A 22,399-nucleotide genomic window follows, 5' to 3' on the forward strand; every position below is an offset into this window, starting at 1 on the left:
AAATCTGCTCTCACCCAAGTCAAAACATTTTTTTGCAACTTGTCCATTTCTTTATCCATAACAAGCTTAAATTGCACCATGTTGTGGTCGCTATCAACAAAATGTTCCCCACCAATGCACTAACTCCCGGTCCAGCTTCATTCCCCAGAATTAGGTCCAGCACTTCACCGTCCCTCGTTAGACCCTCTACATATTGACCTAAAAAGTTCTCCTCTTTTTACATTTTAAGAAACCCACTCTATCAAATTAAATGCTAGCCTCTCCAGTGACACCCATATCCCAATAATTCTTTTTAAATATCTGCAGTATTGTACAAGAAATCAATTTTCATTTCAGCACAACCAGTAAGTTTTCAGTCTGCAATTAGCAATGTATGATCACTCTATCTTATGATCGCTGCTTCTTTCCAGCTGTATGACTAGTAACTTGGGCCAGGATTTTAGTATGCCGGGATTTCCAATCCTGAAATGTTGGCAAGCGTATTGCTGCCATTATTGCCTGGCCCACAGTCATTTAACACCGCAACAAACGTTAATTGGCTGAAGACAGGACCCCTGTCACTCAGCCAGGAGAAGGTCCTGCCTCAGAGAATTTCCAGCCAATCTGATTGGCCAGCAACTCTGTAGTTCCTGCAGCATCAGAAGCTGTAGTGGACAGGATTAGGACTGCACGCAGTTCGCAGACCCTGGCCGGGATTCTCCAATCCCGCAGCCAAGTTCTGACGGCGGCGTGAAAAGCGGCGCCAACCACTCCGGCGTCAATGGTCTCCAATATTAACGAATGCTCCCTTTCCTAGGGGGCTAAGTCGGCGCCGGAGTGGTCCCTGTAGCTCCAGCCGGCGCGAGTTTGCGCATGTGCATTATGGCGTGGAACGGCCGGCATTATTCTACACGTGCGCGGGGGTTCCCGTCTCCGCGCTGATCCCCGGGCAATATGACAGAGCCCTAGAGGGACCCGGCGCAGAGGAACATAGGCCCCCACGGAACCAGCCCACCCGCCGATCGGTAGGCCCCAATCGTGGGCCAGGCCACCGTGGAGCCCTCCCCATGGTCGGATCCCCCCCCCCTCCAGGACAGCCCCCGCGGGACCTGAGTAAGCCGGCAGGACTCGGCCAAACGCGATGGCCACTCGGCCCGTCGGCCCTTCGAGACCCGGAGAATCGGTGGGGGGGGGGGGGGGCGCTTTCAACGGCCCCCGACCGGCGGGGCAGGGATCCCGCGGGCTCCGAGAATCGACGCCGGAGAATCGGCAAGCCAGCATCAGGGTGGCGGGGCGCGATTCTCGCGTTCCCCCAGGGATTCTCTGACCCGGCGCAGGGTCGGAGAATCCCAGCCCCTATGTCTTGAGATTACAATATCAGGTAAGTGTGGGAGTCTTGGGGAGGAGTAGGTGAGGTCCAGGGGAGTCAACAGAATTGGGCGTGAATGTTGCAGAAAGGTTGGGGATGTGGGAGATGGCGAGTGAGGACCTCAGGGGCTGGGCCTTCTGGGGATAGGGGACACACTCCCTGTTAAAAGGGGACTGTTGATGGAGCCAGCCTTCCCACCTAATGCTGAAAGACATTTTGGGCATCCCGCCTGTATCTGAACTCCTTCCATTAGCCTAAAAATTGAGGCAAAACATAGTATGGTCCTTAAGGGCCTCTGTTGAGGCAATAGTGGGCCTGTTGGCCTCGGCCTTCTGGTGATATACATCACTGTAAGTACACAAAGGGTTAATGTACATACACTACACCTAGCTAGACACTAGCGGGAACACCAGAGACATGACACACAGACAGTCAACCAATAGGTCAGTAAGATAGGACACGACCAATGGACAGTCACAATACACACAGAGGTAACACTCCCACAGGAGGGCATTACACCAACCCATATAAAAGGACACATCACAAATGCTCAGTCTCTTTCCAGTGGAGACTCTCAGTGAACACAGACACAGGGTTGATTGAAACACATCACTCCCACCACGGGGATTGTAGCAGACTGGTTAGTCAGTCTGAGTAGCTATAGCAGGATTAACAGTAGCGTCAAATCCAAGTAGGAGAATTGTTAATAGTTTAATAAACGTGTTAAAGCTATCTCCAAGTCTGAACCTTCCTTTGTCAGAGTTCACATCAAGGAAGCAGCTTACGCTACGACAAGGGCATAACAAAAGAGGCCTTACCCATCCAAGAATTAAAATTGAGGTAAGATCAGGATGGGTGGGAACCCGGTGGGAAGGCTGCTTGCCCCCTGCTTCCCCCAACTCCCCCCTCCCCAGCCTGCAGCATACAAAACCACTGTAGGGGTAATGTAGGACAGAATTTAACCTCCCCCAGTGGGTGTGGAGGCAAGAGTGGCATAAAATGGCTTGGGTATGATTCCCTCTGGGATCCTGCCCGCCATGATTAGACATGATTTTATGGTGGGTGGACAGGGCCTCAGGCTGGATGCTCGCCCTCAATTTAGGCTGGCTGATGCCCCTTGACTGAGTTCACCCTCGATCTCAGGTGGACAGGGGGGTGGGCCTCAATCAGAAAATCTCTTCAGAATGGGGAACCCTTAACTATGGGACTGGGGGCTCTGGCCCTTCCTCACCCCCCCACTCCGGCCTACCCCCTGACACTGAGATAGCACCCCCTCCCAACATTCCAGGCCGTATCCTACCCTGCTGTCCCCTTCCTGGAACACTGGGACTTATTCTCAGGCACAAAACTGCAGTAACTCTTCCAGCCACTGCAGCACTGTGTGTGGAGGGGCTGGAGCGATGGCTGTGAGTTTACACATACCACATGGACTGTGGAAGTTTAAAAAGGTAGCTCACCACCACCTTCTCACAGGCAACTGGGGATGGGCGATAAATGCTGGCCTGTCCAGAAACGGCCACATCCCATGAGCTAATTTTGAAAAGCAGTGAGAGGGAGTGAAGGAATCTTTAATTTATGGGATCTTAACCTGTCGAACTACGCCAAGTTTGGGGGAAGCTTAGTTGATGAATCAAAGTCCTGGCGCAATACGACAAGTTGTAAGATTTGTAATATTTCTGGACTATGTCAAGTTGCTCGATTCCTAGTATTATTCGACTGTGTATAGTTGAAGGAATTTATATCATCTCTGCTATTCGGTTATCAGTAGCACTTTGCGAATACTGGAACTCAGCAGAAATTTGCAGTATAAACTTCTCAGGTGCCAAAAAGAATTGTTTTATTTGTAGTCGCTTGATTACAATTTGAAAGTCATTTAAAAGGCAATTCGTAGACAATTCGAAGCTTTCAGAGAATTACAGACCTGGGGCGTCATTCTCCGACCCCCAGAGGGTCGGAGAATGGCCGTTGGCCGCCGTGAATCCCGCCCCCGCCCGTTGCCGAAGTCTCCGAAGGGAGAAAAGTCGGCGGGGCGTTAATGTCGCCGCTGCCGCGGAGAATGTCACGGGTCTGCGCAAGGCAGCCGATTTTCGGCCTGCCGATATTCTCCCTTCCGGATGGGCCGAAGTCCCGTCGACATGATGACCGTTCACGTCGACGTAAATTAAACCTCCTTTTCATCGGCGTGACCCGGTGCTCCAGGCTCACACCGCCCAGCGTGGAGGTGAGTGACGGCCTGGGGGGTTGGCTCTGGGCAGGCAATGGCGTGGCCGCAGTCTGAATGCGTGAGGAGAGGTGTGTCTCGGGTTGTGTGTGTGCGGCGGGGGGGGGGGGGGGGGGGGGGGGTGGGGGGGGGGGGCGGGGGGGGTTAGAGTAGGCTGGGCTCCGGGGGTGTGCCGGGAGGGGGTCCGTGCCGGGGAGGTGGATGGGGGGTCCGTGCCGGGATGGAGGTTGGGGGGGGTCCGTGCCGTGCCGGGGTGGAGGTTGGGGGGGGTTGGGGGGGGTCCGTGCTGGGGTGGAGGTTGGGGGGGGGTCCGTGCCGGGGTGAGGTTGGGGAGGGGTCCGTGCTGGGGTGGAGGTTGGGGAGGGTCCGTGCTGGGGTGGAGGTTGGGGGGGGTCCGTGCCGGGGTGGAGGTTGGGGGGGGTCCGTGCTGGGGTGGAGGTTGGGGGGGGGGGTCCGTGCCGGGGTGAGGTTGGGGGGGGGTCCGTGCTGGGGTGGAGGTTGGGGGGGTCCGTGCTGGGGTGGAGGTTGGGGGGGGGTCCGTGCCGGGGTGAGGTGGGGGGGGGTCCGTGCCGGGGTGGAGGTTGGGGGGGGTCTGTGCCGGGGTGGAGGTTGGAGGGGGTCCGTGCCGGAGTGAGGTTGGGGGGGGTCCGTGCTGGGGTGGAGGTTGGGGGGGGTCCGTGCTGGGATGGAGGTTGGGGGGGGTCCGTGCCGGGGTGGAGGTTGGGGGGGGGTCCGTGCTGGGGTGGAGGTTGGGGGGGGGGTCCGTGCCGGGGTGGAGATTGGGGGGGGTCCGTGCCGTGCCGGGGTGGAGGGTGGGGGGGGCCCGTGCAGAGGTGGAGGTTGGGGGGGTCCGTGCCGTGCCGTGGTGGAGGTTGGGGGGGGGTCCGTGCTGGGGTGGAGGCTGGGGGGGGGGTCCGTGCCGGGGTGAAGGTTGGGGGGGGGGTCCGTGCCGTGCCGGGGTGGAGGTTGGGGGGGGGTCCGTGCTGGGGTGGAGGTTGGGGGGGGGGGGTCCGTGCCGGGGTGAGGTTGGGGGGGGGTCCGTGCCGGGGTGGAGGTTGGGGGGGTCCGTGCCGTGCTGGGGTGGAGGTTGGGGGGGGGGTCCGTGCTGGGGTGGAGGTTGGGGGGGGTCCGTGCCGGGGTGGAGGTTGGGGGGGTGTCCGTGCCGTGCCGGGGTGGAGGTTGGGGGGGGTCCGTGCTGGGGTGGAGGTTGGGGTGGGGGGCCCCTGCCGGGGTGGAGGTTGGGGGGGGGGGGTCCGTGTTGGGGTGGAAGTTGGGGGGGGGGGATCCGTGCCGAGGAGGGGGATGGGAGGGCAAGTGAGTTGGTCCACCTGGCCAGGTGCGAGCCTCCAACGGCATGCGGTCCATGCCACCTGGCTGGGGGGAGGAGGGGATATGGGCAATGATGACATGTCGTCGTTCCCCTCCCCCCCACCAGGCCGTCATGTTTTCAGGTCATCCAGCGATGTTGGCCGCCGTGGTGGCAGCCGCTCATGTCTATGTTGCCCTGGATGAGGAGGAGGAGGAGGAGCGTGCCAGAGAGGCGGCGCAGGCTGCCGCAGAGGGGCAGGCGGCAGCCGCCCAGGCTGGAGGGACACCTGACCGACAGGACGAGGAGGGGGAGGAGAACGTCGCGGCCCCACGGCAACGGAGGCACCCGTACCGGCCCCGGCAGTCATACCAGGACCTCACGGACCGGGAATGCAGGAGGAGACTCCGGATGAGCCGGGAAACCGTGGCACACATCTGCCACCTGCTGGCACACCTGTCACCGCGTGGCACTGGCGGGGGACACCCTCTCCCCGTGTCCGTCAAGGTTACGGTGGCCCTGAACTTTTATGCAACGGGGTCATTCCAGGCACCGAGTGGGGACCTGCCGGCATATCGCAGACATCGGTGCACCGGTGCATCCGGGCAGTGACAGATGCCCTATATGCCATGGCGCACCGCTACATCCGCTTCCCCGTGGACCGGGCCAGCCAAGATGCCCGGGCCGTGGGCTTCTCTGCCGTGGCCGGGTTCCCCATGGTCCAGGGCGCGATCGATGGGATGCACGTCGCCGTGTGGCCACCTGCAGATAACAGGGCCGTGTTCACTAATAGGAAGGGGACCTATTCGATGAACGTACAGGTGGTCTGCGACCACCGCATGATGATCCTGCACGTCTGCGCCCGTCACCCAGGCAGTGTACATGACTCATTCGTGTTGTCGCGATCATCCATCCCCGGCATGTACGAGGGACGCCATCCCCGGCTGAGGGGCTGGCTGCTGGGCGACAGGGGCTACCCATTGCGATCGTGGCTGATGACGCCTATACGGAGGCCACGCAATGAGGCGGAGAACCGCTACAATGATGCCCATGTAGCGACAAGGGGAGTGATCGAGAGGTGCTTTGGCGTGCTGAAGATGCGTTTCAGGTGCCTGGACCTCTCTGGGGGCGCCCTCCAGTATCGGTCAGATAGGGTCGGCCGCATCATTGTGGTGTGCTGCGTCCTGCACAACATAGCCCAGCAGAGGGGCGATGTGCCGCAGGCAGAGGAGGGCGGAGTGGAGGAGAAGCAGGAAGAGGCCCAGTCCTCCCCAGATGAGGGGGATGGGGGCAATGGTCAGGGCAGATGGGGTAGACACAGGCGGGTGGCTGTCCACCGTTACCGTCTGGCCCAGCGGGCACGGGACAGACTGATAGACGCCCGCTTCACTGACTAGATGGGCGTGGGAATCGGGTAGTATGGCCACAGACCGCACACCATGGCAACAGCCGACCACCCACACCCCCCACCCATCCACCCACCCAGCACCCTCACCCCCTCCCCAACCCCACCCACCCCACCCGCATGCACACCACCCCCCCCCCCCATTGCCGATCCACCTGCGGCACAACGGGTCGGGCTCACACAGTTGCGGGTGGACGCGTGTCTATCGCAGGCCATGGAGGATGATGACAACCCGCCCTGCGATGAGCTCCTGGCTCTACATCGTTGGACTATGTCTGACCCATGGCCACAGTACCACCATCCACCAGGACCATCCCTGCATGCGGCTGTGACACTGCAGCGCACGGTCCCGTCCTCTGCCCGGGGGATGTTGATGGCGGCCCAGGGGGAAGGGGGCAGACTCACCTGGGGCTGAGGTAAGACCACCCCTCACACACACACTTGCGCTCAACGTACATGACACCCCCGCACACTTTGGACAGAGCACAAAGGCAGCTTCTGTAGGTGTAACATTGACTTTAATAACCAAAGGAGTTCATGCACGTGCCCTAGCCCCTAAAACTCATCTGTGCCCTGCACCCTTGCCAACTTACTCAGTGTCTAATTGTTTGGCCTTACGGGCCCTTTGACTACGTCTACGTGGTTCCCCAGACGGTACAGCAGAACTGGAGGTGGACTCCTGTGATTCCTGCCCTCTGACACTGGATCCCTTTGGCGGCCGTTTCCTGGGGCGTCCTGGCCTAGATGGGCCAGGCTGCGGCCCGGGTGACTGGGATGGCGAGCTGCCAGCCTGTCCTGCCCGTTGCCCACCCGATGCACCTGGGACGGAAGGAGGGGAGTCCGAGGTGTCGCGGTGTACCGGGACCTCCCCTACAGAGGGAGCCGGGACAGACCACACCACCTCCTCCTCCCTCGGGGTGCCCGATGGCCCCCAGGCCTCTACATGGGTGGGGGATGCGAACGGACTGGCCATCCGACACCCCCCCGACATCTGGCGCTGCCAGTCCTGGAGGCCCGTGCTGGTATCGACAGGGGTCTGCAGGTTTGCAGCCATGGAGCCCAGGGGGTTGGCAAACCCTGTCTGTGACAGTGCGACGCCAGCTCGCACATGGCCACTGGCGCCGATGCCCTCAGCGATGGCCTGCAGAGACTGGGCTATGGCCTGCAGAGACTGGGCTATGGCCTGCAGAGACTGGGCCATGGCCTGCTGAGACTGGGCTATGGCGTTGAGCGCCTCTGCCATCTGGCGCTGGCACTGGCTCATGGCCTCCTGTGAGAGGGCAGCCATTTCCTGGGCCACAGACGTCGCCTGCACGGAAGGCCCCAGGCCTCGCAAACCGTTCCCCATGTCTGACACCGTCGCACCCATTGCCTCCACCGCGGACGCCACCCGTGCGGTGTCGGCCTGGGTGGCACGCATGACCGGCACCACTCCCAGCTCCTGGACGCGGGTGGACTCCTCCACCTGCGACCGCAGCCGCCGCAAGCCGCCCGTCACCCTCTTCGCTCGTCTCCGGGTCGGTGGTTGCATCGGATCTATGTGTGGGTGTGGTAACTGCAGGAACCCGGGATACATCTGGGCGGCAGATGTTCGCTTGGGCTGGGCTGCCCTCCGACCGCCCGGTCCCTCTGCTGCTCCTACCTCCACCTGCTGTACCGGGACGGCTGTGTTGTGCGCACCAGTGAGTGTACCAGCCGCCTCATCACTAAAGTGCCCAACCGTGGTGAGTGTTTCTGCGATGGTGGAGGGTGTTGGTGACAGCAGTGGCGTTGTGTCGTGCTTTTCGTCCCACTCTGAGTCCATGGCACTTTGGGGTGGGGGTTCGTCTCCACCCATCCACTCTGAGTCACTGTCCGGTATTTCGTCTTCCTGGGTAGTGCTGTCCCGGGTAGGGGTGTCCTGGGTAGTGGTGTCCTGGGTAGTGGTGCCCTGGGTAGTGGTGTCCTGGGTAGTGGTGTCCTGGGTAGTGGTGTCCTGGCTCGGATGTTACGGGGGCCTGTGGCTGCCCCCCTCGTCGCTGGGTGGTCGCTCCCGCACGTGACGGGGGTGTCGTCTCCCGTGGTGTGCGAGGGGCATCCTGCGGGCGTCGCATGCTGGAGGGTCCGGGTCTCTCCGTCTCCCGTGGTCTCTGAGGGGCATCCTGCGGGCGTCGCCTGCTGGAGGGTGCAGGTCTCTCCGTCTCCTGTGGTCTCCGAGGGGCATCCTGCGGGCGTCGCATGCTGGAGGGTGCGGGTCTCTCCGTCTCCTGTGGTCTCCGAGGGGCATCCTGCAGGCGGTCTGCATCTGCGGGGATGGGTGCCTGGACGTTTGGTCCTGCGATACACAATGAAGCATGCATGGTTAGACATCAGGCAGTGATCAGGTGATACGGGGGAGGGGGATATAGGGGAGGGGGGATATGGGGACGGGCTGTCGGTGGCTCACTCGCTAGTACGCCTCCGACCTCTGCATCAGCAACCTCCCGGTCCTCAGGTCCGCCAGCCAGTTCCAGGGCCCTTTCCTCGTGTACGGTCAGTGGCCTCTCATCAGCGGGCCCTCCTCCAGTCCTCACATGCTCCCTATTGTTGTGTGCGCGCTTCTCCTGTGGGGGGGGGGGGGGCAGGGGTAAAAGGCAACAGTGTTAGGCGGGTATATGAATGCACGCCATCGGTTGCGCGTGCATTGCAGAGGTTAAGGTTAGGGCTGGATTCACTTGGGGATATGGGGGATATGGGGGAGGGGGGATATGGGGGAGGGGGGATATGGGGGATATGGGGGAGGGGGGATATGGGGGAGGGGGGATATGGGGGAGGGGGATATGGGGGATATGGGGGAGGGGGGATATGGGGGAGGGGGGATATGGGGGAGGGGGGATATGGGGGATATGGGGAGGGGGGATATGGGGAGGGGGGATATGGGGGAGGGGGGGATATGGGGGATATGGGGGAGGGGGGATATGGGGAGGGGGGATATGGGGGAGGGGGATATGGGGAGGGGGGATATGGGGGAGGGGGGATATGGGGGAGGGGGATATGGGGAGGGGGGATATGGGGGAGGGGGGATATGGGGGAAGGGGGATATGGGGATATGGGGGAGGGGGGATATGGGGGAGGGGGGATATGGGGGAGGGGGGATATGGGGAGGGGGGATATGGGGGAGGCTCACCCTGCCTGCTCTGACGAGGTTGTTCACCTTCTTGTGGCACTGGGTGCCTGTCCGTGGTGTCAGGGCCACAGCAGTGACGGCCTCTGCCACTTCCCTCCACAGACGCCGGCTGTGGCGTGGGGCAACTCTGCGGCCGTGCCCGGGATACAGGGCGTCCCTCCTCTGCTGCACCGCGTCCAGGAGCGCCTCCATATTGCGTGACTCGAACCTCGGGGCTGAGCGACGGCCAGCCATCCAGTCGGGTGTTGCGGTCGGGTGTTCCGGTCGGGTGGGGGGGAGCAGCGCGGCCTTATGAGCCGTCACGCCGTGCAGCGCGTATGGCGCTGCACGGCGTGAACCACTGCGCAAGCGCGGATCCCGTTACGTCGCTGCTAGCCCATTTCAGGCCGGAGACTTTCGACCCATTTTTCCGACGTGACGCAAGTCGGATTTGCGCCGTTTTTTGCGCCGATCGGCGGACTTTCCGCCGATAACGGAGAATTTCGCCCATGATCTTTCTTTGCTTAGGCAGACAGCTCGAAAGTAACTTTTAAAAGGTCAAAGTCTGGCAATGAAACATGAAAAGAGAGAGAAAGCTAATCTTCAGCTAAACTCAAACTCAAAGTCAAAAGTGGACTAACATCACTGACACAGACTGGTAGACTAACAGGCTGACAGAACCCCCAAAAGACATCTCTAAAATGGAGACTAGAATCAAAGGCAACACAAAGACATCTCTAAAATGGCGGGCGGAAACTTTTCAGTTATACACTTTCATATCTGTCTTAAGTCATCTAATTACACCCCAAAATAATCCTCATTGGTTTGGGTTAGACTCAAACACATTTGATTTGTTGGCAAGCCGTCCATCTTCAATGTGCAACATCAGCTTTTTAATTGTTTCATGTCTACATGTTATGGAATGTGATATTTTGCTAATCTTTTAGCTGGCTTGACTAATGTAACAATTGAGACTTCATATCGAGAATATATATATATAATTCAATGCTCTTACAAACTGCATTGGACTCTTGCCACCTAGTTGCCATCGAACTCAGTCCTTGGTCTTGACAATCAGCACAAGCAGTGTCAAATTGTTTTGCAACTGTGCTGTTTTAATGTCACACTGTCTTTGAAAATATGCATTTGCCAGAACAACGGACTTCAGTAAAAGTGAATTATGCTGTATAAATGGGTATTTAAAACTGGGGCTCAACATTTATGCTTAAACAGCTATCTTTTACCTATACTAGTTGTATTCGAAATACCTGGCTTCTACAGGGAGTAAACTGTATCAAATATACTTCTTGTGTTATGGGAATTTTCTACTTTAAGAAAAGCGCAGAAATTGAGAATGTGCTCTGCTTGTCCTGATACGCAGAACGGGTGTGAACAGGCACATGAACCAATCAATTACATAATTACATACCACGTGAGGCTTTTGCTAGAGGGATGGAGTTTAAGACTAGGGAGGTTATGCTGCAATTGTATAAGGTGTTAGTGAGGCCACACCTGGAGTATTGTGTTCAGTTTTGGTCTCCTTACTTGAGAAAGGACGTACTGGCACTGGAGGGTGTGCAGAGGAGATTCACTAGGTTAATCCCAGAACTGAAGGGGTTGGATTACGAGGAGAGGTTGAGTAGACTGCGACTGTACTCGTTGGAATTTAGAAGGATGAGGGGGGGATCTTATAGAAACATATAAGATTATGAAGGGAATAGATAGGATAGATGCGGGCAGGTTGTTTCCACTGGCGGGTGAAAGCAGAACTAGGGGGCATAGCCTCAAAATAAGGGGAAGTAGATTTAGGACTGAGTTTAGGAGGAACTTCTTCACCCAAAGGGTTGTGAATCTATGGAATTCCTTGCCCAGTGAAGCAGTAGAGGCTCCTTCATTAAATGTTTTAAAGATAAAGATAGATAGTTTTTTGAAGAATAAAGGGATTAAGGGTTATGGTGTTCGGGCCGGAAAGTGGAGCTGAGTCCACAAAAGATCAGCCATGATCTCATTGAATGGTGGAGCAGGCTCGAGGGGCCAGATGGCCTACTCCTGCTCCTAGTTCTTATGTTCTTATGTTAGATGCTTCAGTTTTGTCTTCTTCACTGATGTGCTGGTTTCTACCATCATTGAGGATAGGGTTGTTTGTGGAGCCTCCTTTGATTAGGTTACTTGTTCATCATCATTCATGTTGCATGTGGCAGGACTGCAGAGCTTTCATCTGATCCGTTGGTTCTGGGATAGCTTAGCTCTCCCTATCCTTCATTTGCTGTTTAGCATGCATGCAGTACTGTGTGTTGTAAGATATTAGGCATAGTTTAGTCGGTCTTATCAAGATATTCATAGTGTTATGGGCGAGGCATTTTCAGAACCCCAAAATATATCATGGAGTTCAACCAACCTCTCCCTTGTTGCTTTTCCTAGCACACGGTTTTTTCCTTAGGAGTGAGATTACAATTATGGACACGTAGGTTTTCAAAACAAAATACTGTTTAAGAACAAAGAACAAAGAACAAAGAAATGTACAGCACAGGAACAGGCCCTTCGGCCCTCCATGCCCGTGCCGACCATACTGCCCGACTAAACTACAATCTTCTACACTTCCTGGGTCCGTATCCTTCTATTCCCATCCTATTCATATATTTGTCAAGATGCCCCTTAAATGTCCCTATCGTCCCTGCCTCCACTACCTCCTCCGGTAGTGAGTTCCAGGCACCCACTACCCTCTGCGTAAAAAACTTGCCTCGTACATCTACTCTAAACTTTGCCCCTCTCACCTTAAACCTATGCCCCCTAGTAATTGACCCCTCTACCCTGGGGAAAAGCCTCTGACTATCCACTCTGTCTATGCCCCTCATAATTTTGTATACCTCTATCAGGTCGCCCCTCAACCTCCTTCGTTCCAGTGAGAACAAACCGAGTTTATTCAATCGCTCCTCATAGCTTATGCCCTCCATACCAGGCAACATTCTGGTAAATCTCTTCTGCACCCTCTCTAAAGCCTCCACATCCTTCTGGTAGTGTGGCGACCAGAATTGAACACTATACTCCAAGTGTGGCCTAACTAAGGTTCTATACAGCTGCAACATGACTTGCCAATTCTTATACTCAATGCCCCGGCCAATGAAGGCAAGCATGCCGTATGCCTTCTTGACTACCTTCTCCACCTGTGTAGCCCCTTTCAGTGATCTGTGGACCTGTACTCCTAGATCTCTTTGACTTTCAATACTCTTGAGGGTTCTACCATTCACTGTATATTCCCTACCTGCATTAGCCCTTCCAAAATGCATTACCTCACATTTGTCCAGGTTAAACTCCATCTGCCATCTCTCCGCCCAAGTCTCCAGACAATCTAAATCCTGCTGTATCCTCAGACAGTCCTCATCGCTATCCGCAATTCCACCAACCTTTGTGTCGTCTGCAAACTTACTAATCAGACCAGTTACATTTTCCTCCAAATCATTTATATATACTACAAAGAGCAAAGGTCCCAGCACTGATCCCTGTGGAACACCACTGGTCACAGCCCTCCAATTAGAAAAGCATCCCTCCATTGCTACCCTCTGCCTTCTATGGCCTAGCCAGTTCTGTATCCACCTTGCCAGTTCACCCCTGATCCCGTGTGACTTCACCTTTTGTACTAGTCTACCATGAGGGACCTTGTCAAAGGCCTTACTGAAGTCCATATAGACAACATCTACTGCCCTACCTGCATCAATCATCTTAGTGACCTCCTCGAAAAACTCTATCAAGTTAGTGAGACACGACCTCCCCTTCACAAAACCGTGCTGCCTCTCACTAATACGTCCATTTGCTTCCAAATGGGAGTAGATCCTGTCTCGAAGAATTCTCTCCAGTAATTTCCCTACCACTGAAGTAAGGCTCACCGGCCTGTAGTTCCCGGGATTATCCCTGCCACCCTTCTTAAACAGAGGAACAACATTGGCTATTCTCCAGTCCTCCGGGACATCCCCTGAAGACAGCGAGGATCCAAAGATTTCTGTCAAGGCCTCAGCAATTTCCTCTCCAGCCTCCTTCAGTATTCTGGGGTAGATCCCATCCGGCCCTGGGGACTTATCTACCTTAATATTTTTTAAGACACCCAACACCTCGTCTTTTTGGATCACAATGTGACCCAGGCTATCTACACCCCCTTCTCCAGACTCAACATCTACCAATTCCTTCTCTTTGGTGAATACTGATGCAAAGTATTCATTTAGTACCTCGCCCATTTCCTCTGGCTCCACACATAGATTCCCTTGCCTATCCTTCAGTGGGCCAACCCTTTCCCTGGCTACCCTCTTGCTTTTTATGTAAGTGTAAAAAGCCTTGGGATTTTCCTTAACCCTATTTGCCAATGACTTTTCATGACCCCTTCTAGCCCTCCTGACTCCCTGCTTAAGTTCCTTCCTACTTTCCTTATATGCCACACAGGCTTCGTCTGTTCCCAGCCTTTTAGCCCTGACAAATGCCTCCTTTTTCTTTTTGACGAGGCCTACAATATCATTCGTCATCCAAGGTTCCCGAAAATTGCCGTATTTGTCTTTCTTCCTCACAGGAACATGCCTGTCCTGTATTCCTATCAACTGACACTTGAAAGCCTCCCACATGTCAGATGTTGATTTGCCCTCAAACATCCGCCCCCAATCTATGCTCTTCAGTTCCCGCCTAATATTGTTATAATTAGCCTTCCCCCAATTTAGCACATTCATCCTCGGACCACTCTTATCCTTGTCCACCAGTACTTTAAAACTTACTGAATTGTGGTCACTGTTACCGAAATGCTCCCCTACTGAAACATCTACCACCTGGCCGGGCTCATTCCCCAATACCAGGTCCAGTACCGCCTCTTCCCTAGTTGGACTGTTTACATATTGTTTTAAGAAGCCCTCCTGGATGCTCCTTACAAACTCTGCCCCGTCTAAGCCCCTGGCACTAAGTGAGTCCCAGTCAATATTGGGGAAGTTGAAGTCTCCCATCACCACAACCCTGTTGTTTTTACTCTTTTCCAAAATCTGTCTACCTATCTGCTCCTCTATCTCCCGCTGGCTGTTGGGAGGCCTGTAGTATACCCCCAACATTGTGACTGCACCCTTCTTATTCCTGATCTCTACCCATATAGCCTCACTGCCCTCTGAGGTGTCCTCTCGCTGTATAGCTGTGATACTCTCCTGAACAAGTAGCGCAACTCCGCCTCCCCTTTTACATCCCCCTCTATCCCGCCTGAAACATCTAAATCCTGGAACGTTTAGCTGCCAATCCTGCCCTTCCCTCAACCAGGTCTCTGTAATGGCAACAACATCATAGTTCCAAGTAGTAATCCAAGCTCTAAGTTCATCTGCCTTACCCGTAATGCTCCTTGCATTAAAACATATGCACTTCAGGCCACCAGACCCGCTGTGTTCAGCAACTTCTCCCAGTCTGCTCTGCCTCAGAGTCACACTGTCCCTATTCCCTAGTTCTCCCTCAATGCTCTCACCTTCTGACCTATTGCTCCCGTGCCCACCCCCCTGCCATACTAGTTTAAACCCTCCCGTGTGACACTAGCAAATCTCGCGGCCAGGATATTTATGCCTCTCCGGTTTAGATGCAACCCGTCCATCTTATACAGGTCACACCTGCCCCGGAAGAGCTCCCAGTGGTCCAGATAACCGAAACCCTCCCTCCTACACCAGCTGTTTAGCCACGTGTTTGTCTGCTCTATCTTCCTATTTCTAGCCTCACTGGCACGTGGCACAGGGAGTAATCCCGAGATTACAACCCTCGAGGTCCTGTCTTTTAACTTTCTGCCTAGCTCCCTGAACTCCTGCTGCAGGACCTCATGCCTCTTCCTGCCTATGTCGTTAGTACCAATATGTACAACGACCTCTACCTGTTTGCCCTCCCCCTTCAGGATTCCCTCTACCCGTTCGGAGACATCCTGGACCCTGGCACCAGGGAGGCAACATACCATCCTGGAGTCTCTTTCACGTCCACAGAAGCGCCTATCTGTTCCCCTGACTATAGAGTCCCCTATAACTATTACTCTTCTGCGCTTTGACCCTCCCTTCTGAACATCAGAGCCAGCCGTGGTGCCACTGCTCTGGCTGCTGCTGTTTTCCCCTGATAGGCTATCCCCCCCGACAGTATCCAAAGGGGTATATCTGTTCGAGAGGGGGACAACCACAGGGGATTCCTGCACTGACTGCCTGCCCTTTCTGGTGGTCACCCATTTCTCTGCCTGCACCTTGGGTGTGACCACACTTATATAACTGCGATCTATGACGCTTTCCGCCACCTGCATGCTCCTAAGTGCATCCAATTGCTGCTCCAACCGAACCATGCGGTCTGTGAGGAGCTGCAGTTGGGTGCACTTTCTGCAGATGAAGCCATCCAGGACGCTGGAAGCCTCCCGGACCTGCCACATCTCACAGTCAGAGCACAGCACCCCTCTAACTGACATTGCGTCAATTAATTAAAATTAAAATTTGTCTTTTTTTTTTTATAAATACTTTTTTTTTTTTAAATTACAAAGTTACTGTCAACTATCTGTTTCCTAGCACTAGATTTCTAATAGAAATGCGATAGCTAACTATAATATCCTCCGATCTCTGGCTTAGATATCCTCTAAATTATAATTAAGTTATTATGTTTAATTAGTTCCCAAATAGTCAAAAAAATTTAGGTTAGAATCCCAACCAGCCACTCAGGTCACAGCTTTTCTGTCCCCCCCGACACACACAATTTGAAAAAAGGTATAAAAGTAAAAATCACTTGCTTACCTTCTGAGATGTTCTCAGGTTCTCTCGCTGACAGAGACTGCTCCTCCACCTCCAATCCTTGGCCTGCACAATGCTAATAATATATAATATAATATGGCACTTACCTTACACCAATGGGTCTTATTATTAGGTTAGAGGAGGAGGGTGGGTGGGAGACACTACACGTGTAGTGTCTCGGGTTTCCTCTCCACCAGAATTTATTGGGGGGGGGGGGGACTTGCCAGAGGTCGAACTTCCGGTTCCCGCCGAAATCCAATGGGCTGCTCCTGTAAAGGTAAGAGCTTTTAAACTAACTACTCACCTCCCAGAAGGCCCCTGCGCACCGCTGCCGCCGAAATCCAAAGGGCTGCTCCTGTAAAGGTAAGGTTTTTAAACTCACTACTCACCTCCAAGAAGGCCCCTGCGCACCGCTGCCGCCGAAATCCAAAGGGCTGCTCCTGTAAAGGTAAGGTTTTTAAACTCACTACTCACCTCCAAGAAGGCCCCTGCGCACCGCTGCCGCCGAAATCCAAAGGGCTGCTCCTGTAAAGGTAAGGTTTTTAAACTCACTACTCACCTCCAAGAAGGCCCCTGCTCACCGCTGCCGCCGAAATCCAATGGGCTGCTCCTGTAAAGGTAAGAGCTTTTAAACTAACTACTCACCTCCCAGAAGGCCCCTGCGCACCGCTGCCGCCGAAATCCAAAGGGCTGCTCCTGTAAAGGTAAGGTTTTTAAACTCACTACTCACCTCCAAGAAGGCCCCTGCGCACCGCTGCCGCCGAAATCCAAAGGGCTGCTCCTGTAAAGGTAAGGTTTTTAAACTCACTACTCACCTCCAAGAAGGCCCCTGCTCACCGCTGCCGCCGAAATCCAATGGGCTGCTCCTGTAAAGGTAAGAGCTTTTAAACTAACTACTCACCTCCCAGAAGGCCCCTGCGCACCGCTGCCGCCGAAATCCAATGGGCTGCTCCTGTAAAGGTAAGAGCTTTTAAACTAACTACTCACCTCCCAGAAGGCCCCTGCGCACCGCTGCCGCCGAAATCCAAAGGGCTGCTCCTGTAAAGGTAAGGTTTTTAAACTCACTACTCACCTCCAAGAAGGCCCCTGCGCACCGCTGCCGCCGAAATCCAAAGGGCTGCTCCTGTAAAGGTAAGGTTTTTAAACTCACTACTCACCTCCAAGAAGGCCCCTGCTCACCGCTGCCGCCGAAATCCAAAGGGCTGCTCCTGTAAAGGTAAGGTTTTTAAACTCACTACTCACCTCCAAGAAGGCCCCTGCTCACCGCTGCCGCCGAAATCCAATCTATTATTCCATGAACTCAACTTAACATCTTAAATAAACATTGGATCTCTTAACACCCCTTACTTCAAAGATAACTCAGAAAATATTGCAACAGTAAATAACTCCTTAAAATGTTCCTTCAAACTTCCAAGAGACTTAACACCTTTAAACAAAATCTCACCAGGTTAAAGGCTTTACTTTAAATCACCCAAATGATCCAGAGATAGTCTTTCATGGTAGAGATCCAGCTCACTGCAAAACACAGACACACACAAGCTCTTTTCAAAACTTGCAGCTCTCTGGAAACACACAGACGCAAGCTCCTTTTTAAAACTGAAACTAAAAACCTGCAAAATGGCTGACCTAAAGCCCAGCTCCACCCACTCTCTGGCATCACTGTTTTCTTAAAGGTACGTTGCTTAAACATCCATGTCTTAAATGTACCCTCACATGACACCTCCCCCCAAGAAAAAAAAAAACCCATCAACTTCAAGATGGTTTCATTTTTTCATTTTTGCACCGTCCACTAAGAAATGCACAGTAAAAATACTTTTACGTTTCACAAAAAAAAACACACGCAAACAGGCATAATAATATAGTCCATTTTTCTTTGCTCTTCTTCCTCCAATCAAAATCCTTCTCGATTGACAATCTCTTTGAACAAAGTCTCTGCACGATCCATCCATTCCTCTACTCCTCGGCATTTCTCTTCAGAATCAGATAATTTAGTTCAACCTGACCACAGAGACCCTTGCAATTCTCCAATACAGGAGCATTGGTGATCACAGCTTTCAGGCAGTCAAATGCCTGTTGAAAGTCTGCTGTCCATTGAAATTTTTTACATTTCTTCAGCAATTCCATCAGTGGAATAATCACGCCACAAAACTTTTGCACAACTGTTCGATCAAAACCACTCATGCTAAGAAACCGCATTATTTCCCTTCGTCTTGAGGGTATCGGAAAGTCCGCAAGAAAAATGATTCAGGCTTCTCCAAATTCACTTTCGGCTAGGTTCATCACCAAACCTGCCTCCTGACGTCGATCGAAGAACTCCATACGAGGTTTTAAATGTTCTTTCCATGTCTGGAAGTTGGAAATAAAAGCAGATTGTCCCACTTTCTCCATGCAATCCTTCAATGGTGGGATAGGATAAGAGTCCGTTCTTGTAACTGCATTCACCTTTCGATAGTCCATACACAACCGTTGGGTACCGTCTGGTTTAGGTACCATCACTATGGGTGAACTCCATTGGCTGCAACCCACTTCAATTATGCCATTCTTCAGCATACTCTCAATCTCTCTGTTAACCTGTGCCAATTTTAAAGGATTAAGTCTATATGGATGTTGTTTGATAGGAACAGCATTTCCCACATCTACATCATGTATAGCCATTTTAGTACTTCCCAATTTATCTCTACAAACTTGCCCATGTGATATCAATAACTCTTTCAGGTCAGTTTGTTTTTCCTCTGGAAGGTAACTTAACAATTTATCCCAATTTTTAAGAACATCCTCATTTTCCAATTTAATTTGAGGTATGTCAAATTCACTGTCATCTGGATTTGGTTCGTCATTTTGAGTTAGAATCATTAAAACCTCCTTTTTCTCTCCTTCCCTTTCAAAGTACCTTTTAAGCATATTCACATGACACACTCGGTGAGTTTTCCTTCTATCTGGTGTTTTTACCACATAATTCACCTCACTTAATTTCCTTTCAATCTGATACGGTCCACAAAACCTAGCTTTTAAAGGCTCACTCACCTACCACTAGTAACAACACTAAAACTTTATCCCCACTGGCAAAACTACGAACTTTGGATTTCTTGTCCGCTACACATTCATCACATTTTGTGCAACTTTCAAATGTTGTCTAGCCAATTCACCTGATCTATTTAATCGTTCCCTAACATTTGGCACGTAATCCAATAGTATAATTTCCGATTTCTCACCCACCAATTTTTTTTAAATCAATTTAAATGGTCCTCTTACCTCATGACCAAAAATTAGTTCAAAAGGACTAAATTTGGTAGACTCATTAGGTGCATCCCTAATTGCAAACAATACGAATGGGATTCCTTTATCCCAATCCTCTGGATAATCTTGGCAATACACCCTCAACATTGTCTTTAATGTCTGATGCCACCTTTCTAACGCTCCCTGCGATTCTGGATGGTACGCAGTTGATTTAAATTGTTTTATTCCTAAACTATCCATAACATCTTTGAATAACTTTGAAGTAAACTTCGTTTCTTGATCCGATTGAATTTCTTTTTTTTTAAATATATTTATTAAAGTTTTTTAACACAATTTTTCTCCCTTACAAACAATAACCCCCCCCCCCCCCCCCGTAACAAAAAAAAAAACGAGAAATCGCGCAGAGCAAGATATATACATGGCAAAATTATATAGTTACACAGCCTTGTACACTGGCCCTCACCCATACGTGCCAGTTTCCCCAACCCTTCATGTTCTCTCTCACTCATCCACCCTCCCAAGCAGTCCCCCCTTCCCCTTCCCCCCCCCTCCCAGGACGTCCCCACCCCCCCCCCCAAGGTTGCTGCTGCTGCTGACCGACCTTCCTCTAACGCTCCGCGAGATAGTCTCGGAACGGTTGCCACCTCCTGTAGAACCCCTGCACAGACCCTCTCAAGGCGAACTTAATCCTCTCCAACTTTATGAACCCAGCCATATCATTTATCCAGGCCTCTAGGCTGGGGGGCTTTGCCTCCTTCCACATTAGCAAGATCCTTCGCCGGGCTACTAGGGACGCAAAGGCCAGCATGCCGACATCTTTCGCCTCCTGCACTCCCAGTTCGTCCACTACTCCAAATATTGCTAGCCCCCAGCTTGGCTTGACCCGGACTTTCACCACCTGAGATATTGCTCCCGCCACTCCTCTCCAGAACCCCTCCAGTGCCGGGCATGACCAAAACATGTGGACGTGGTTCGCCGGGCTCCCTGTGCACCTTCCACATCTGTCCTCTACCCCAAAGAACCTACTCAACCTCGCCCCCGTAAAGTGCGCTCTGTGGACCACCTTAAATTGTATCAGGCTGAGCCTGGCACACGTGGAGGAGGAATTAACCCTACCTAGGGCATCAGCCCACAGACCTTCCTCGATCTCCTCCCTCAGCTCCTCCTCCCATTTGCCCTTCAACTCGTCTACCAGCGCTTCCCCCTCTTCTTTCAACTCCTGGTGTATTTCCGACACCTTGCCCTCCCCGACCCATACACCTGAGATCACCCTATCTTGAACTTCTTGTGCCGGGAGCAACGGGAATTCCCTCACCTGTCGCCTCACAAAAGCCCTCACCTGCATATATCTAAAGGCATTTCCCGGGGGTAACTCGAACTTCTCCTCCAGTGCCCCTAGGCTCGCAAAAGTCCCGTCGATGAACAGGTCCCCCATTCTTCCAATCCCCGCCCGATGCCAGCTCTGGAACCCCCCGCCCATCTTCCCCGGGACAAACCAGTGGTTACCCCTGATCGGGGACCACACCGATGCTCCCATTGCACCCCGGTGCCGTCTCCACTGGCCCCAGATCCTTAGCGTTGCCGCCACCACCGGGCTCGTGGTATACTTTGTCGGCGAGAGCGGCAGCGGTGCCGTCACCAACGCCCCCAGGCTTGTCCCTTTACAGGACGCCATCTCCATCCTCTTCCATGCTGCCCCCTCTCCCTCCATAACCCACTTGCGGATCCGATTGAATTTCTGTGGGTAGTCCATATCTAGTAAAGAATTTAAGTAACTCCACCACAATCCTTTTAGCTGTAATATTACCTACTGGAATGGCCTCTGGAAACCTAGTTGACACATCCATTATAGTCAAAAGATATTGATTCCTGCTTTTTGTTTTAGGAAGCGGTCCTACACAATCGATTAGGACCCTTGTAAAACGTTCCTGAAATGCTGGAATGGGTATTAAATGCGCTGGTTTTATCACTGCTTGAGGTTTCCCTATCACTTGACATGTGTGACATGATTGACAAAATTTAACTACATCTTTATGTAGTCCAGGCCAATAAAAATGTTTCTGGATCTTAGCTTGAGTTTTCCTTATTCCCAAATGACCTCCCACTGGTACCTCATATGCAACTCGCAACACCTCCTTTCTATACCCTACTGGCAATACTACTTGAACTTCTGCCCACTTTTCATCCGCCTGCATATGTAAAGGTCTCCATTTTCTCATCAAGACATCATTTTTACGGTAATAACACTCTGGTATACTCTCAGATTCCTCTTCCGTATATGCTTTCTGATATATCCGTTTTATTTCTCCATCATTCTGTTGTAACTCCGCCAATTTTCCTGAACTAAAAATATCCCCCTCATCCTCCACCTGTTCTTGTTCTTTTTCAACCATCTGATCAAAAATCGTTTCTGATAATTGCACTTCAACTTCATCTTCACTCTTTGATTTCTCCTCTTGTCTTAACCTGTGACTTTGCGACCTTGTTACTACACAATCCGGAAAAATCCCAGGATATTTGTCCTTCAACACTTTAGTTGTCTGATTTTCCACTGGCTTATCAACCACAGTAGGCATCACTCCCACCTGCGATCCAGCTATATCATTACCCAAGATAAACTGTATTCCTGGACAAGATAGTTTATCTATTACTCCTACTACCACTTCACCACTCTTCACTGGACTTTCCAACCTTACCTTATATAATGGAATGCTACTCCTCTCACCCTGAATTCCACATATTACCACCTTTTCTGGCAACGTTCTTCCCAAACTACATAATTCCTCATCTCTTACCATTAAAGATTGACTAGCTCCTGTATCTCTTAAAATTGTGACTTCTTTACCTGCTCCTCCTGATACACATGAGTAAACTTTACCCACACAAGTAAATTCTTTAAAGAGATCTGGCACCTTCGTATCAATCACCTCTTGATCAGGCTGTACAACCTTTTGCACCTCCTTCGCTTCACTTGGTCTTTCCTTTCCCACTTTAACAAACCCC

The 22,399-nt window shown here is 52.6% G+C and overlaps 1 protein-coding gene across 1 annotated transcript in view; it reads left to right on the forward strand.

Moving 5' to 3' along the window:
* LOC140387050 (integrin alpha-E-like) overlaps positions 1–22,399 on the forward strand; it is a 434,586-nt gene that overhangs the window by 374,519 nt on the left and 37,668 nt on the right. The window lies entirely within an intron of this gene.

Source organism: Scyliorhinus torazame, chromosome 12 (genome assembly GCF_047496885.1).
Source record: "Scyliorhinus torazame isolate Kashiwa2021f chromosome 12, sScyTor2.1, whole genome shotgun sequence".
In the NCBI taxonomy this organism is placed as follows: Eukaryota; Metazoa; Chordata; class Chondrichthyes; order Carcharhiniformes; family Scyliorhinidae; genus Scyliorhinus; species Scyliorhinus torazame.